Genomic DNA, 18,283 nt, shown 5'->3' with positions numbered 1-18,283 from the left:
CAAGCCAATTCACAGACAGGTGGACTTTGGTGACAGTCCCCACCTCAAATTGAGCACAAGCTCTGTTGCTCTGGAAACCCCAAACAAACCCAAGGAGTCTGATCGCTCTCGAGGAAGGGTTTGGCTCTCAGAGAAGACAAGGTGCAGACAGGACTCACCCGGGAGCACCCAGCCCGGACTACCAAGTCCCACTGAACAGGTCAACTGTCCTGCCTGCCACGTGCCATCCAGGGTAACTGTGTAGCAGAAAAATATCCTCAGGGACCACTCTGCCATTCATGGTCTGAGACCTCCTCGCTCTCAACTTGGAGCTTAAGAAATATTTTTTTATATTTCTCCCCAAAAGCAGACTTTTGCAAAACACCATCACTTTCAAGACTAACTTTTCACTACGGACCTGTAAAATGTCCAATTTTAAATTCAAAAATGATCTGTGACATTTTTTGTCCTATGCTGTATCCCCCGCCCCCACCCCTGAGGTGACATTTGCTGTTGCTGGCTTTGTAAATCAAGGGAGGGTGAGTGCATGGGAACTTCAGAAAGAAACGTTTCTGTTAAATGCTTTTGTGTATTATTTGGTTCTGCTGGTCTCTGTGGCTGTAAATACCAAAAGGCGGGGTATACAAGGTATTCTTCAGTGATTGGAGTCAAAAAATGTTGGCAGAGTGAAAAGCTTGACTCAATAATTTGTGACCTTCATGTGAAATGATTTTATTATTTTATTTCATATGTACTTTGAACAAATTGAATGCAAAAGCCTGAACTTCAGCCTGCAAAACCAGAATCTCAATTCAGTTCTATTTCTAGAATTTGAGTTCAAGACTTTTGTTAGATTCAAACAAACCCAAATTTCTATGAGAAATAGACTGTGCTAGGCACTCTATGTAAAGAGATGGTGCTCTTCAAAAATAATTGACAAGGATGTGAATGTTCTCATCCAATATACAAAGTGACTTGTAAGATGACTAAAAAGAACTATGTCACCATTGAAAAAGGAGCAAGAATGACAATGTTCTGTTTCTAAACCACAACCTGAAGCATAGACGTTATTTTGATAAACAAGCTACATCTCTAAATATCCCCAGAGAATGTCTTTGGCTTCCCTGTGAAGAAAGGAGCTTTCCTCAACATGTAGGCAGCCCATCTCATGCCCACTGGTGGGGGGAGTTTTTAGACTTACTTGGCATGGCATCTCAATGACATGTTTGGTGAACTAAGACTTAGGAGTTCCTTGGACTTACCTGCCTTACAGACCGCGAGGGAGTCCCGCAGCATTTGCTATATGACGAAACAATTCGCCCTCTGAGAACCCTCGTAGGAGGTCAGCTAGCAACAGGGCAGAGTAGGGTGGCAAGGGCTAAATCATAGAACCACCCCCCCGGGAGTCTTTATATATTAAAGCAAGAAGAGGAAAATATATCTAAAGCTCCCCTTTTCCTTTTCACTCTGCTGTACAATTTTTAGCGTGATTAATATTTTATAATGTCAGGGAATGCAAGAAGATTCCTCTTAAGAGGCCAAATGAGCACATTTACGATTGGGTACTGACACTCTCAATCATTTCGAGTATTGGGGGGCCTGTCACTTCAGGGACATGTCTGCCCAGTAGAATAATTTTTAAACAAAGAAAAGTGTTAACCATACAAAATCAGTACTAGCACAGGACGCAGTCCATATTTCTAAAATTATTGCATATTTTTATTGTTAAAGTGACCTCATGCAATCTTAATTTATTCTCTACCCTACTGAACTACAGTCTCCTCGAGGGAACTAGCAGCCCTTTACCTGGAAGCTCTTTGCCTACGCCCTAAATATTATATGCACCTTGTGGGTTTCTTATATGCTAAAAATTCCAAGGAATCTAAAAAAACCTCTTTCACTTATACATGTAAATGTGGAACTGGGCATTCTCAACTCGAAATTGTACAAAATGAATGTAGCAAACTCAGTGGCAACACAAGGACTGAACGCCTGTGGATCTTGAACACGGACATTTCCGAATATCACAGATTGCTGCAAACATTTTTTTTAAATGGAAGTCTGTGAATAATTAATGATTGCAAGTTGGCTTGTTAGGAGGAAGAAGAAAATCCAGACTACAGAAATTCACTTTGTTGGAAGAAAAAGAGTAAAATAAAATTAAATGACTCCATGGTAGCAAGCCTGCTTAAAGTTTATTTGAAGTAGCTTTTAAGACCAAACACAGCAAATCTTGATGTCTCCTGTGTTTCCGGGAGTGTAATAGTAAATGAGCGTAACTTGCTGCTTTTGTAGGAATAGAAAATTCCTGCCCGTGGCACACGTTCTGCAGATGGATTCACCGTCCCGACTTTGGTGGGAAATGGGAGGGGAGACCCCTGGCTCTTCAAACCCTCTGTAATTCGCTCCGATTTGCTCTTGACAGCACTAGCCACGCGTCGCCATTTATTACCGTCCGTTGCTATTTGTAGAAAACGTGTTGGGCAACATGTCATCGTCGGATGCAGGCTTTTCCGAAGCGGTTTCCGTCCCGCTTGTGTCCCTTCCATGAGTTTTAGGTCGCCTCGCTCCTGCACGGGGACTTTCCGACGCCGTCCGGGAAGCAGCTGCCAACGGCCTGAGAAGGGAGCCGTCCTCGCGGGCGGGGGGCTTGGTCCCGGGAGCCTGGCCGCCCTCCCTGGAGCCTGCAGCTCCGTTTCACCTGGACTCCTGTGGACGCGAGGAGCGCAGAGTGGTGACAGAAGGGCCAATTATTTGTCAGAAATCTCCCGTGGTAGCCGCGATGTCTCCGGACTTCCCACGGAAAAACAATTTTCCTCTTATGCAAGTGAATATTCTGGTCTGGAAATTCTAGCAAATCCCAGGTCTGTTTAATCCCATGACGACCGAAGCCTTTGTCTTCTTAGATAATTGCTCATTAGTCCACCGTCTATAAGCGACACCGTTTGCAGCGATTTTCCTTACTGGTTAAAGCACAACATTTTAGTTCTCAGCGAGGGTCCTGTACTTGGTGTATTTTCTATAATCGATGCTGTCTGTTGTGAGAGCAGTAAAATACAGAGCCGGCTCATTGGACAAGAGTGGTAAATGTAATTAGCATTTGGTTTTCTTATCAGCTTGTAAAGGGATTTAATTTTTGTTTTCTAGTCCATCTGTGTTTTCTGATGGCTTTTACTTCGTTTTGTCGGTGATGGGCGATCCAGTGTTGAGGCTGGTCGGAGCGACCGGAACAGGTTTGAGACTAATAGCTGCAAATGATGTCATGCTCCTTGTGAGTGACAATAAATTGTCCAAGTGGCATCATGCCCAAAGGTGGTGACTGATCGATGAAGGATGTTACTAAAGAATCACAGAAATAGTGTAGCTGGTGAACACAGATACACTAAAAGGTAACTTCTAAATCAAGTTCTAAATGACAAAACAAACAAACAAACAAAAAAAAACAGCCATTTTAGACAAAAAAATATATTCCCCAAATCATTCATTGAAAAAACATGCCTTGAGTTATTTTACCAGTCACTTTATCTTTAAATGATGGCCTAAAAAATAATTTTCATTTACCTCGTATATCGCAATGCTAAACTTAGAATTTTAACATGGGTAAATTTTAGAAAGGCAGTTTTCATATTTATAGAAAATGCTTAGATGTTTCGGGCTGTAGTAAGTGCGTTGTTACAACTGCTGCTCTGCATGTCCAGCTTATAACACTTCTGTGTGGCCCTAATTAATCTAATAATTTGGAAGTTTTTAAACCTATTAGACTTGAATCAAGTCACCGAAAACCATTGAACTATTTCTCATTTTCACTCATAACTCATATTCAGACAGCTTCAGACACTTTCTGTTCAGGGGTCTTATTTTTCTTCACTTACATTTTTATTATTGATTTTTAATCTGAAACTTTCTTACAAATATAGAGGTCTGGATAAGACGAGAGACCCAAATAAAACATCAGCATCTGCAGTCCCAGTTGCCAGATATAAAACACACTGTTAGTATAATGTTTAGTCATACCAATTTATTCTTCCAGGCATAACAGTAAGCATTTAGATGCATCTCTTGATGGGAACTTTGCTATCCATAAATAGACATAATTTTTTGAAACACGGGCATCTTCCTACATGTGAATAGTCTATTGTTTCCATCTCAATCTTACCATTAAGGTTGTGAGCACTTTCCAATATTAGTAAATATTCCTTGTAAATATTTAGTGTTCCTGTAATATCAGTGCCCCGTACCAGTGAGTGAAGATACTTGTGGGTTTCTCCAAGTTTTCTTACGATTGTAATTACAGTAAAAATCTTTGTATCTTTTTCTGCAGTTCTGATCATTTCCTTATTTTTTATAAGAATGTATGGTGAGTCTAACAGGCAATTTTAAAGGCTTTGGCTGATACTGTAAAAATAATCTCAAAACACGCCTCCTGTTCATGCCACAGCTCGCATGACTTCCCCTCCCACACTTGATGACATCACAGGGAAATGCTTATGAGTTTCCCACATGTACCTGCTGTAGTCTGTCTTAGACTTTTGCCCAAGTTTTATTCAATAAATAAAATTTAGTTCAGGAGTCACTCCCGAAGGCATTGCCTAATGGCTCGTGGCAGGCTGGGGTGCCCTGTGTGGTACCCTTCCAGCGAGCTACGTGTTTCTCCCTCACCGAACAATGACAGCCGTGCTTCTCTGCAGCCCCTGTGACCAGCTCAATGTCTAGCACATGGCCGACATCAGGTCATTTCTTTTTTAATGCATTAATCATCCAGCTGACATATTATTCCATCGATAAAATTGATCCTTACAACAAAATTTCCATGTGGGCACAAATTATTTTCCACTTCATATGGAGCAAAATAAGCACAAAATGGATTTCTTGCCTGGAATCATAGAGGTTGAAAATGCATTCAGGGTTTTTCTGAACCCAAATACAGACCCGATGAATCCTATTACATTAATCTTCTGACATAGTCAAATTTGACACAGGACATCTCTGCTGGAAATGGCCAAATGACCCGGAAAATAGCTTTCAGGTTAAGGAAGTTTTAGGTTACAATAAATATCACCCTCTTGGGCTCTGTGATATTAATAGGGATTTATATTATCTTTTCCATCTTTTTTATTTCTACCTTTTTAATTTCCTTTTATTAAAAAATATGAATGGGCTATCATTTTATATGCATGATATGATAAATTACTCTTAATTATTTATATGTGGATCTATTTAAAGAGAGAGGGTATAAAATTTATAATATTATTAATAAATATCTTGCATCATTCTAATATTTGAGATATGGTTTTTCAAAAAGGAATTTTATGTGTATGAAAAATCATTCTTTTTAAAAATGAACTTGGCTTCAACTAGAGGGGTTTTTCTAGAAAGTCAATTTTTGCCTACCACGATAACTTCCATTTTTTTAATGGCGTTCTTTATCAGTAAAGTGTAGTCGAAATTTCATGAGCTTTGGAACCAACCAGACCGTTGCTCTGAGCCCCAGGTCACCCCCCTCCAGCAGGTGTGACGAGAACCTCTTTATACGACGGTCCTTGTTATGAAGCAGAGATAGAAATGTCGCCCTGGCAATGTTACTGGGGGACTATGTAAGTTGACAGACGTAATGGTCTTGCATATGTGGGTCTTTAATGAGTGCGAGTTTCACTCGGTCCCCGCGTCTGTGGGAGGAAACTGTGCTTCTGGACATAATGCTCAGGAAATGAAGGTCGGGGTGTGTGCGCGGCTCTTACCCCCCATAGAGTGAAGTTTCCATTGGACCATCCTCAGCTCTATGCCTAGACTCCAGACCCTTGATTGTAAACCATTTTGTTATGAATACCTAAGCATGACTGTAGTTTTTAAGACAGAAATAAGGATTCTCTAGTCTGCTAAGTAATAACATAGGATTGCATTGTGAACACGTGTTTAATGCTACTCTAGTTACCCTCTCAAAGCTAGCTTTATATTGTTTGCTTTATTTGTCATAACCGTGTTAATAAATAATAGTATTTGACAAATCTATACTTCCTGTGTGGTGACTTCAGGGTCCCTCTACAACGACTGGCCTAGTAGCAGTTTGAACTTGCCCTTGGGCTCTCTATCACCTACGACTCCAGATCAAGTGAGACCACATTGCTGTGCATCCGTTCACTGCTCCTAAACCAATCGTCTGTTACTCCCATCCCGTGTGCTAGTGACCAGGAGTTTGCTCCCACTGTGTTGAATAGATCCTCTGTAGCTAATGACTCTACATGGGCATTAATCATATTCTCTATCAAGTAGCCTAATGATGCTGAGGAGGTGGTATCATTATGTGCGAAATTATATTTTGCCTGACAAAGGATGAAAATTGTCCTTTAACAATTATTAAAGAGATACATAATAAGAATAAGGAAGTGACATATTGAAAGCATTAATTTAATTTTCCTGTAGAGAAAAAAAAGATTATTTCCAAAAAGAAGCTGTCCTTTACATTTTTTACCCTTATTTCTTGTCAAGGTATAACATAGATTGTATACCAAGTTCACAGTTCAGTTTGGAAATGAAAAATGTGCTTTCAAGTATATTAGAGTACCGATGTTTTTCTTATACTAAGCTTCACTTGTAAAACTTAACTGGATCACGTGCTAATAACAAAAGATTATTTTACTAGTTTTATATATGTGAAAATTATTTCAGAACTAAAAAGCTTTGTACAAACAGGCTGGCACTCAGCCAATTTTAAATTGTACCTTATGATTATTTGAGGCCTATTTAAAAATTTACCAAGAAAAATAATTAAAATAGAGAGGCTTCAGAAACTGCTATTCAGAAGAAGATAAACACCACAGGTTAAGATGTCTGTGGGATAATTATAATTGGAAATTAGCAATTGGTTGCCTTTGCTTGAAAGTAAAGGAATGAAAAAGCTTCCGCATTAAAAGCCAATTAATTCTGGAAGGAGAGCAGAGTCCTCTTCGTGGCTTCCTCCTCCTCGTCTCTGCTCAAGTACACATCGCACCTGCCTCCCATCCCCCCCCCCCCGACAGTCCTCTTGTTCAAAACGATCCGATTTGTCACTGACCTCTCCGATCTCCACTGATGCATCGTCCTCATGACACTGGGTTCTTCATCAGTACTTCTCTTCTGTGTATATTTTTTATTTTCCAAAGTTGTCTTCTGGAACACAAAACTCATCTTGTCCCTCTCTGGGTTAAAATCTCAACATCTCCTGTGGTAGTTAATTTCCTCTATCGACTCGGTTAGGCGATAGTGCCTAGGGTCGTCTAGATGTTTCTTTGCAGGAACTTTTAAAGATGTGGATAACATTCAACTCAGTAGTGTGAGTGGGCCTCACCCCATCAGTCGAAGGTCTTGAAGTCAGAGGCAGGTTTCCCTCTTCCTATAAAATCACCAGTCATTGGATTTAGGGTCTACACCAACTCAATACGATTTCATCCTAATGAGTTACATCTGCAAAAACCCTGTTTCCAGATACGGTCATGGTCATAATCCTGGGTGAACATGAATCTGGGTGGGTGGTGAGGGAACTCTATTCAGCTCAGTACAACAAGTCTTTCTTGTAAATATCCAGTGGTTTTCAACTAGACTCTATTACTAAAATTCCTCATTAGAATATTCTGTTGTTAGTGGTGTTTCTTGACACTAAAAGTAAGATATCTTTTAAGATTATTGAGCTTGTGTTTTTTTTTTCCTTAGGTTTAAATGCTTTCCTCTCTTAATTCGAGTTACTATTATAAGAAAGTATAAGTTGTGTGTCTAAATTTGTTAATTTTTCATGTGGAAATCCAGGTATTCCAACATCGTTTGCTAAAAAGATACACTATTCTTTCAAGTGAAGAAAATTTGTTTTAGATAGAAATATAATTATAGACATTTAATGTTTATTTATGGTTCATGTGTGATTTGGTGAAAAGATGTCTGTAAAATAGTCAGGAAACAGGTCCTAACTACGCTGCTCAGGGTCTCACCTTGCTGTTTGCCCTCCTCTCACTTCCCGTCTCCCGGCGGGATGAGATCATGTCAAGAGTCTTTTCCTCCTTAAAACTCTCTGAGCACAAAACATCAGATTTGAATGGAGTCACAGAAGGACGTAGGGAAGAGCCCACTCAGGGACATGAAATGCTGTTTAGCCCCCATGGACTCAGCCTTAGAATCAGTGGGACACAGTTCAGGGCAGAGTGAGGAAGGGGTCCCCAGTGGAGAAGGAGGTCCCTTTGGTTCTCCTTCTGTCTTAATTCAGCACTTACCGACCGTGTTCCACGTCAGGCCCTTCGTCACTGTTCTCATTCAGGCGTTTGTCTGAACAATGGCCATTTTAATGTCCCAGTTTTTCCAAGCAGAATTGTTTGCTTAACACACACATTGAAATACAGGTGCCCAGTGTTTTAATGGCTTACAAGAGAGAAGCTGCACAAAAATTTGATGCATCCATGTAAAGCATCTTCAGGCAATTAACGCAGAATTTTGAGGTTTGTAAAAAAAGTCACTGCACCACAGACCTGCGTGACACCTCACGGTAGATTGATGTTTAATGTGGAGAGGAGATTAGTCTCCGTGAGGAGAGATTACCGGCTGTAATTAGTTTGGGTGACTTAGGAGAAACATTATCTGTGGTGATTGATGATACTCTCGCTATTTATGTGAGAGTCAATAATTAAAATAAATTACATTGAGAGTGTGGAGGGACATCACGGCATTTTATTTGTGCATCACACATTTATGGTCCTTATCGCAGAATGCCCCAGTCATTTTATATTCACGGATTTACATGAAATGTTTGCTAGCCATTAATTAGTTGGAAATTGTCAAATCTCACGTGTAATGCTTCTTTACATTACATATGCATCTCTGGTAGAATATTTTTGAACAATTATCCCGATTAAGGCATATTTTACAAACTATTTTCTGTGGCAGATATTTCTCTCAGCAACTGGGATGATGCCAGTGCTAATGGAATAAGCTAATAGCTTGATCAATCTAATTAATTTTCTTGATTCATGTTATAGAAGCCTTTGCCTAATGTAGAAAATCATAGAATTTATCATTTTAGACTTATCTACATTCTAGATGATGAAATAATGAGCCCAATATGCTACATTTCCAAATGTATATGTGAACAGTTTGTATAGTCTTCCTTTATTAAGGAATCTATGCTCATAATGGAATCATTGAATGATATTCTATTCCAAACCACCAGTACGGCCTGTCTTTGTCTCCCATATTTCTTTCTTTATGCCTCTCTTTCGAGTCTAAGAAAGGGGTGTTACACAGGTTGTGGGTGACAGGGGCAGCCCTTGCCTATGTGACCCCACTGGCATTTCCAGCTCATTCTAGGACACACAATACGCTTGCCTTATTCTTGGCCCTCCGTCTCCAGCAGTCTAGATTTTTCCATGCGCCACATCACCACAAGTGTCTTCAAACAGCCAAGGTGGAGCCACACAGCATTTAATCCCTGTCTCTGTTCTGGGAGGAAGACAATAAAAATTACTTCTCAAACCTTCATGAGAATAACTACCTCATTCCGATTTTTCAGAGTGGAGCGCCTTCAAGCCAATTATTATTGTTTTTTCTTAGTCCTGCACAGCATAACTTGAATGAGTTCAGGGAAATTCTCTCCCCCAGGAGGAGCGAAAAAAGCCAAATGAAGCAAGCGCAGGACGTTGAAGGCACCGTCTCTATCCCACCTCGTGGGTTTTAGGACGTTCTCTGTGCAGCTGTTCAAAATCACAGAGTTTGCACTTGATCTCCGTCAGAAGACCAAGAAGCGAGGTCAGATTTTAAATAACATGTCAACTGATTGGCTAAGTAACATCAGTCAATACACATGATTCAAAGAAGAAATTTTAAATGTAAACTAGTAGATAAAATTTAATATAATGTACAGAAAGTGCATCCCCAATTAAAATCCACACAGTGAGTAACTACCCTTCAAAACAGAGGGTTAATTAAATTTCCCTAAAGAAGACTATGTGTGAACAAACACAGAAAATAAATAAGAATTGACAACACTGTGTGTTTGTGTGTGTGTGTGTGTGTGTGTGTGTGTGTGTGTGCTCGGTTAAGAAATAGTGAAGACAAAAAAGAATATGTGGCCTCCCTGTTCTTCTTTCCAAAAAGAATATGTCAGGAAGTTTTGAATATTCTGAGCTTAAGATATATTCAGCTAGAATGCAGTTATAAAACTCCCTGTTAGAGGAAATGCAATGTTTAGAAATTGCCAACAGGAAAATAATGAGCTGCCAGATACCTGCAAAAAATAAATAGAGTCAATCTTGAGGATTAGGAATCACCACACAATTCCAGTTCTCCCACAAAGACTTTGATTTGCTAATAGAAGGTCTGTAGTTTGCAAAATGAAACAGTACTTACATTAAAACTTCAGAGAAAGACCACTTTTTCTTAAGCCTGGTAAACTGCAATCAATACTCTGCTTGCCTAGGGGTTGAGATATTTTTATCAATTTATCTGCAATTACCAAAGAAATATCACGCAGAGGTAATTACAAGCTGTTCTCGCTTTTTGAAAAGTAGTGTTTTCCAAAGAATGCTTGCCCATATCTCTTGGCCCCACAGATTCCAAGGGAATCCGAAGAAACTATTGAGGGAAATGTACCTTGTTTTACAGTTTCATTTTAAAGTTATCTAGTTAAGAATGTAAGTGTTCCTTATGAAACAGTTATGCATTTCTTGTGGTCTTTTATTTTAGCAATATCTGTAGAGGCCTATATTGGAAAGATACTTTATTTTCATTATCGTAGTTTATCATGGTTTTATTGACTGAGATCTTCACTCCCCTTGTTCTTTCTGTTACTGGTAAGGCTTGCCCTTTAGGTCGGTACGTTTTCTGGGATTTAGCCCACACAGAAGCCAAGGTGTAATGGATGGTGTGTATTGGCATTTCCTGTATGCCAGGCACTCTTTGAAGGGCTGGGCAGGAACTAGTTTATTAACTCTGCACGACACACCTTGGTGGTAGATCTTTGGTTGTCCTCTTAGTTTTCCGAGTGGGAAGAAATAAGGCACAGAGACCCTGCTGGGTGCAGATCAGGTGTGGAGAGCAAGCGTCCCAAGTCCAGGGTTATCTCTGAAGACAAATGCTTGAGTGCATTCCTCCTGGTAAATTTCTCAACCCAACCAGAGGAGGAGGACCTTCCTCTTGACCAGTCAGCCTTCCAGGCAAATTATATCTCCTCTCCCCCTTTTCTCAGCCCAAAACTTACTCTATATGTATTCAGACTACAGAATAAGAGAAAAGCACTTAAGGAAAAGGAAAAACTCAGTAGAACAACAAAAATGCCCATCGATTGATGTGGATGAAATTCAGAGAATGGAAACCAAGATTCTTTGTACAGGCAAAATCTTCTCCTTCAATGCAGAAAGCTCCTGTGTGATATTCCAGAAACGTGATCAAGAGTCTTTGCTTGAACAGCTCTAGCAGTGGGACGTCACTGCTTTGTTATGGACTTCGTTTTATTGCTGAACGGCTTTAAAATTGGAAAGTTCCAGCTGATACTTGTTCATGCTCCTGTATAGATCATGCCCAAAGTGCAAACCTCAGGTAGCTGATCTCACCTCGTCTCTGCATGGGTGACCTCCCGGGCATGTGTCCTCTGCTGCATTGCACATGACATGAGAGCAAGTCGCCACATAAGGCTCTCCATTCCAAAGGTCCCCATGGAAAAATATCTACATCAGTTCTTTTATTTAAATGTTATAAAGGTGATAAGGTAGTTCCTTAAAAACTAAACTCATACCCGACTCGAGAACTAGAACATACACCGAATTACAAACCATCTTCCCTCTCCACTAAGAATGGGTGCAGCTCTTCATCCACGTGGCTGACATGTCAGTTCTGTCTGGGCTGCATCTGACATAGCACGCTCGCTCTACTTTTGCTCCTTTACAGCGTGGTCCATAAAAGCATCTGCATTTGCCCTTGGTTGACATATGATGTTTTACACTAAGCACGCACCTTTGAGAAATCACCTTCCTTCCTCCATTGTAACTGGCTGGATGCTGGCTGTGGGGGCCTGCGGGAGGGGTCAGCCCATCCGTCTGAGCTTCAGACTCTGGGATCAGAGAAGGGAGCTGTGTGCAGAGTACAGCGACATTAAGACTCTCTTGCAAAGCAAATCAAATCCTGCTTAGTGTTTGAAAGAAAAAACTAACCACATCTCTTCAGCAACACCTAACAATAATGGTCCTCGAGTATCGTTATTGAGGCAATGGTGGCGTCTGAGTTTTAGAGAGGACCACTGAAGCCCCCCGAAGGTCTCTCGTAGTTAATACATTTGGGATGGTAGGAACACAGTTTCAATTTTAAACATTTTCATGTAGTGTATACGTACGATCCTGTATATCTTCCAACGACGACATCGACCGCCATCTTGAATATGTGAATTTACGATATGAAGTAACTATAAAACTAACATGCCCACCCCTGATTTCAAGTGATAGAGGCTCAGACATTTAACTACAATGTCACCACGGTATCAGTGCCAGTTCTTTGCCCACATTTATGTTGTCTAAGTCCTTGCTCTTTTTAAGTTACTCATGATACAAATCAGTCCTTTGTCTACAGTCTGTAATGTGCCCAGATACTCAGAAGGAAGACACGGAAATGTGAACTACTGTAGTTGCAAGATACTTCTAAAGGCGGGTTTTACTTAATTTTACTCAAAAAACAGCAATGTAATGAAAATAGAATAAATGATATTTGATGCAGAACTAAGTCAAATTGATGTTTGATACTAAGTTGTGTTAGTTTCAACACAAAGCTAAGTCTGACATGAAAGTAAATGGAATTGTGTAGAGTGTACCTTCAAGGAATTGTTTAGACATTTTATTTAGACAACAGTCTCACCGTGGTTTCAAATGTATGAGAATCACCACGTGATTGGCTCCTTTTTTCTCAGGTCAAGGATGTTGATCATGCATTTATTCATTATTTGATAAATCTTTCCAACAATTCTGCAAAAAAAAAATAAATAGAAGTGTGGAAGATAGGGATGGGAGTTTTTAAAAATGATAAAAGGAGATTCCAGCTATATCTTTGAAAAGGAGAAGTCACCTACTAAAGATTAAGAAAGTAAAATTAGCATTCAAGTATTGTATTAAATTCAGAGAGAGGTTTCACTAAATGAATGGTAAACATATGGAATGGGTCACCAGGGAGACCAATTAAGCATGTGACTCATTGAAAGCACTGTCATCACTGCTAGTGGAACAGAAGTAAAGGGAACAGTTAAGAGAATACAAGTAAATGTCGTCTTTGACAGGCTCAGCCATTATTATGTCTTTTCTTAATGTGGAATATACAAATTAGTCTCTCTGCGGTGTAAATTCCCAACAGCAATTTCTTCTTGGCATAGGCCATTTTTTTAATTAAGATTTTCCCATCAGAATTCTATTCTTAAGAACCCACTCTTGGGTTTTTATCCTCCCATTGTTTTAATGATTTGTTTGGAATGGCTACAGAACATTCTGAGTTTTCTTAGGGCACGCTCTGAGGATGCATGTTTCCATTTTTGGTATTCATGTACCAGACCAACATGCAGCCCATTCTGCCTTCTCAGATAATCTTCTACACGTGGTAGACACATGGGTCTTCCTTCACATGTTAATCACCTCCACTATTTCTCCAAACTTTTAGACATCTAAAAGTTCAATATTTCTGGTTAAGGCATCCCAATCTTTGGGTAAAAATGCAAACTCCCTGCAGTAGTTTATGCAGTTAGATATAATCAGCTCTATTCTCAATGGGAACCCATTTATTGAATAATCTGCCAACAAGACTCGATTGAGAGGAGCTGGAACCTGGATTAAGGTAACGTGATTGCCCAGAGAGCTGAGGATGTTGCAGAGTGCAGAGTTTTCCCATCCCTCTTCTAAGTAATGTTATCATGACAGGCTATGGGAACCATAAAGAGACATTTATGGGAAAAATCACACACATCTTGGGGTTGTAGTTATTAAAAAATTCCTTTTTGTTGTTGTTGTCACTTCTGATAGGGAACGAGATTCTGGAGTCAGGCTTTATAGCTTTACATTAATACATCTTCTATCCCCATAGTTTCAACAATGTTTTCTTGTTTGGATTCATTACCCAGAAGTATGAGCTACCAGAGAAATTTCACTCTGAACATGGCTTCAGTTACTAAGTCATGAGGATGAAAGTTAGAGAATGGGAGAATGTTAGTGGATTAGCTATTCTAGCAGGTAAATTGCTGCACTGCATTTATCCAGAAAGAATTATGTGGAAAATCCATTGTTATTCATCAAACAGCAAAGGCATACACTACTATGCTTTAGTTGACAAGGTGACATATCTGTCACCCCTTCCCCTAAGGACTGCACTCCATCTTTGCACTTGGGGGCAGAGCTCTTACTTTTGTGTTAAAAAATCAGAAACACCACCTGTGAGTGAATAAACGCCTTTTTGTCTACATCTGAATGTAGACCCGTGCCCATATCCACATCTACATGTTTTGAATACATAATAAATATGAGAGTTATGACAAATTTATATATATTCTTGTGGGTTTTCTATCAATGTGATGTTCCCAGTAGCAAATATAAATTTCCCATTAAGCCCCAAAATGTCATGTACACATTAATGCAAGTGAATATATTTTATTACCTTTATAATAAAGCCAATTTTTAGACAATTTGGGGAATAGAACAGCTGTAATCATGCAGACCCCATCCCAAAATGCATCATTGATTTTATATCATATATGCTTTAAAACAGTAGGATTGCTTCCATGTTATCTTTTACAGAGAGAATGACACGCATGTTTTTGACTTTATGCACAGCCAAATAACACTGTGGAATCTGTGTTCACCAAGCAGAACAGTCCCTGTTTGATAGCGTTGAGTAGTACATCGCAGGCACGCGCGGGTCATGTCTTCTACCCTCAGCCGGTCTGTGTGTTCAATTCCAACGTTTTGCACAGTTGAGAGTTCTCTCTGGTTTCCTATTCGGTGAGTCAAAGCCGCACGTCTCAGATTGCAAATGAGCAGTTCAATTTCAGAAACACTGCGAATGTCATTTAGGCAGCAGGCTGTCCAGGTTCCCCTGCGAGAATGTCTTTCCCTGAAGACACAGCTTTTATTATATTCTCTGTATCGCATAACAAATTGCTCGTGTCCCATAGACAGACGTTCAAAAGTCAGTAAAACCTGATGTTAAAAGATTCACCGTCTTCAGCAGAGACATAGAAATAAGGCAATTAAAAATCTTATTATTCCCTGCTAAGATCTTTTTCTATATTTTTCCACAAAAAATAGCAATGGAATTGGGTAATTCATGTGAGGACACCAATATCGGACCAGCTAATCCAGCGACGTTGAAGTTTTCACTGCGGCTGTTTTCCTTTAGCTCGAACTTGTTACTTGAATTTAGAGCATAAACCTTTAGCCTTTGGATTCTTAAAGCACAATTTTTATTACAGACTATTATTCTTTTTTACATTGAAACTTTGTACTTCAAGTAAATAAATACATAGATAGAGAAATAAATCACATTATAATGAAAAGGGTGTTTTCAATGAAAATCTGATTAGCCATCATGAAGGAGAAAACCTAGCTTCTGTAAATAGAGGGTCTTCGCTCTAAAATATGGGATATTTCTTGCTTCTTTTCTTCCCTGTTCTGGGTGTTGCTCTTCCTACACTTTTTTCCCCCTTTTCTGCCATTATTTCAATCCCTGATTATCTTGACTCAAGGTTTAATTCTGTTGACATTGAACTTCTGCCCAATAACATCTGCGTTATAAAGGATACAAACAGGAAATGAGTGTAGACTCTCTTCTTTAGTATTCACAAAAAACTTGAGAAAGCCAACCTATATTGAATGCCTACTGTGTGCCAGATGGCTTCTGGCACATATCACAGGCTCAGCTGCTCACCCTCCAACAACTCCCCCGTGGGAAGGGCTTTATTATCTATTACTTATCAATCCGAAGGACTCAGATATATATGTCTTAAGGAGTTGGGCCAAGATTTGAATGTAGTAGCCTATTATATCTTGCCTATTATACATTGATGCTTAAAAAACTATTATTTGGGTGCGAGTAGAGAAGTATCATATTTATGCTTTTGAACTCAGGTGCCCCAGGTGGCCATGAGAAGCAAATACCGAACCAATATATAGATAGATACCATCTTTGGCTCATTTCTGTAACAACTAGAAAACTGAGTCTCATATATCGTGACATAGTTAATCATTTGGCATAGAAGAAATTCTAATTGTTTATGAAAGAGGAAGGCAAGAAAGTGTCCAGGCTGCACACCAGTGACACAGGGCATTCAGTGTGGGGACAAAGAACATTGAACCTGAAAACTGACTCCCTGGACTTGACTCATAATTTGACCAAGTACTGGTTGTACTTATATCATTGTTAGTGGTCAGACATAGGACTCTTTACTTCCCCTTTCTGTGCCTTCAAAACCACCTATAAAATCACCTCCATTAGAGTTTCTCTCATGGACTTTTTAAGAGGCATGTATAAATCAATATCTCTAAATGGAATAATAAATATGATATAAATATTAGCCTACTATGTGCACTCCATTACAAGAGTAATAATATGATACAATCACATTTCTCTTTTTGTTCTGTATCATTTCTATTACAACTTTGTATGGTTAAACAACCATGCCATAGCCACACACTGTGACTTTTATTTCCAAGATATCTCTCCAATCCATCTTGCTTCTTCTACCTTTCATGGAGCCTCGGTCCCCAAAGTCACCACTTCCTCTTGCTTAATAGTCTGACATCAACTCTGGCCCCGCCCTAATGTTCTCTCTATTCTGTAGGCAAACAATGATGTCTAAAGTTAAATCTAATTGTACGCTGCCCACCACCCACATAACTGAAACACGTTCAAGTCTTTCCAGTCCTTTAGGATAAAGGCCTGAAATGTTCAACAGCCTGTCCACGTGTGACTCCCTCGAGCCCTTTCCCAGCCCAGGCTCTGTTCTGCACCGACCTGCTCTGGGCTTTGCTCTCCGATGTCATCACCGTCCCTTTCTCCACCCCCCCGGACCACCTCCTGTCCTCTGGGGACATTTCTCCCTTCATCCTCTGCCGTCTCCATCTCTTGTACCTGAGTCTGCTCTAGCACCTCCCACCCCGAGCGGAGTCCTACTCTTTTTCCAAGCGTCAGACAGCTCTCAGTGTTTCAGGGATGCCTTTCTTGGATATTACAGGTAAATCTCACGATCACACTGACACTCTACGTTTTCACAGAACCAGTCAGCTCTCCTTACATCCCAGTACCATTTATTCAATTAAATGCTTTTTCATTTGCAGTGTTTTCTATAATTGACTATCAGCTTATTCTTGGATTCTGAACACTAAGCCTACTTCTTGGCCCATGGTGGTGAGTCCATTCATGTGTAGTGAAAGGAAATAACTGAATTAGAACCCTAATCTGTGGGCCAGGTAGAGCACCTTATACAGAAATGGCCCCGTTGGGACAATGTATTCTTTTGTAGGGGTTTCATCCAAATTTCTAGCTTCAAACATCAATGATCAATTACTATAATTTAAATTAGAATAAGAGATATTAAAGTAATTTCTGATGCTTCACTTTCTGGCACCGAGTTCAGTGGCTGACTATTGTGCAATTCAGTTACTCAGAGCCAACAAGCTAGAGCACCAAGAAGTAAGTAAGAAAGAAATGATAAGATACTACTCAGGGAAATGATAAATGCCACCATGCATCTGAGGAAAAAATAATGACGTGAGATACACTTTGAAGGGGCGAGGGTGACTTAGAAGATCGTCATGCCCTACAAGGCTCTGTGTGATGGTAGGTAGCAAACTGTGTATCAGGCAGTGACATCACACAGCCAAGCAGCGTGATTATGGCTGCCAGGCATTAAAAATAAAAGCTGCACATGGTGTTCCACCTGCTCCCGCTGAGGCATGTGTCATGGACTACGTCGGACATGGGTGAGTAAAAGGTAATTTAGCACATGTTTCTGGAGGTTGGCCATAGATAATGAGAGCTCCTACAAGGATGGGAGACCAGGCAGTAAGGCTAAACTCTTCGCCAGTCAAGTGCGGTTCTGCTGTGGACCCGTGATGGCTGGGCTTCGTGTCTCTCCTGGGAAATTCTTCTTCACTCTTCACTGTCTTCTCCACAGAAGTCACAGCAGTGTCCCCTCAGCTTTACATCATCAGCATGAACCCATATTGTCCTAGTGAGTCGATTACTCATCAAGTCCCCTTTTCTTTTGGCTTTAGAGATATTGACTAATTCTACATTTATGATTATAACTTTATTCTCTTGGAGTCTTTTT

This window comes from Furipterus horrens, unplaced genomic scaffold (assembly GCF_987537825.1).
Source record: "Furipterus horrens unplaced genomic scaffold, mFurHor1.1.pri manual_scaffold_15, whole genome shotgun sequence".
Taxonomy (NCBI): Eukaryota; Metazoa; Chordata; class Mammalia; order Chiroptera; family Furipteridae; genus Furipterus; species Furipterus horrens.
This window is presented reverse-complemented; position numbering follows the sequence as displayed.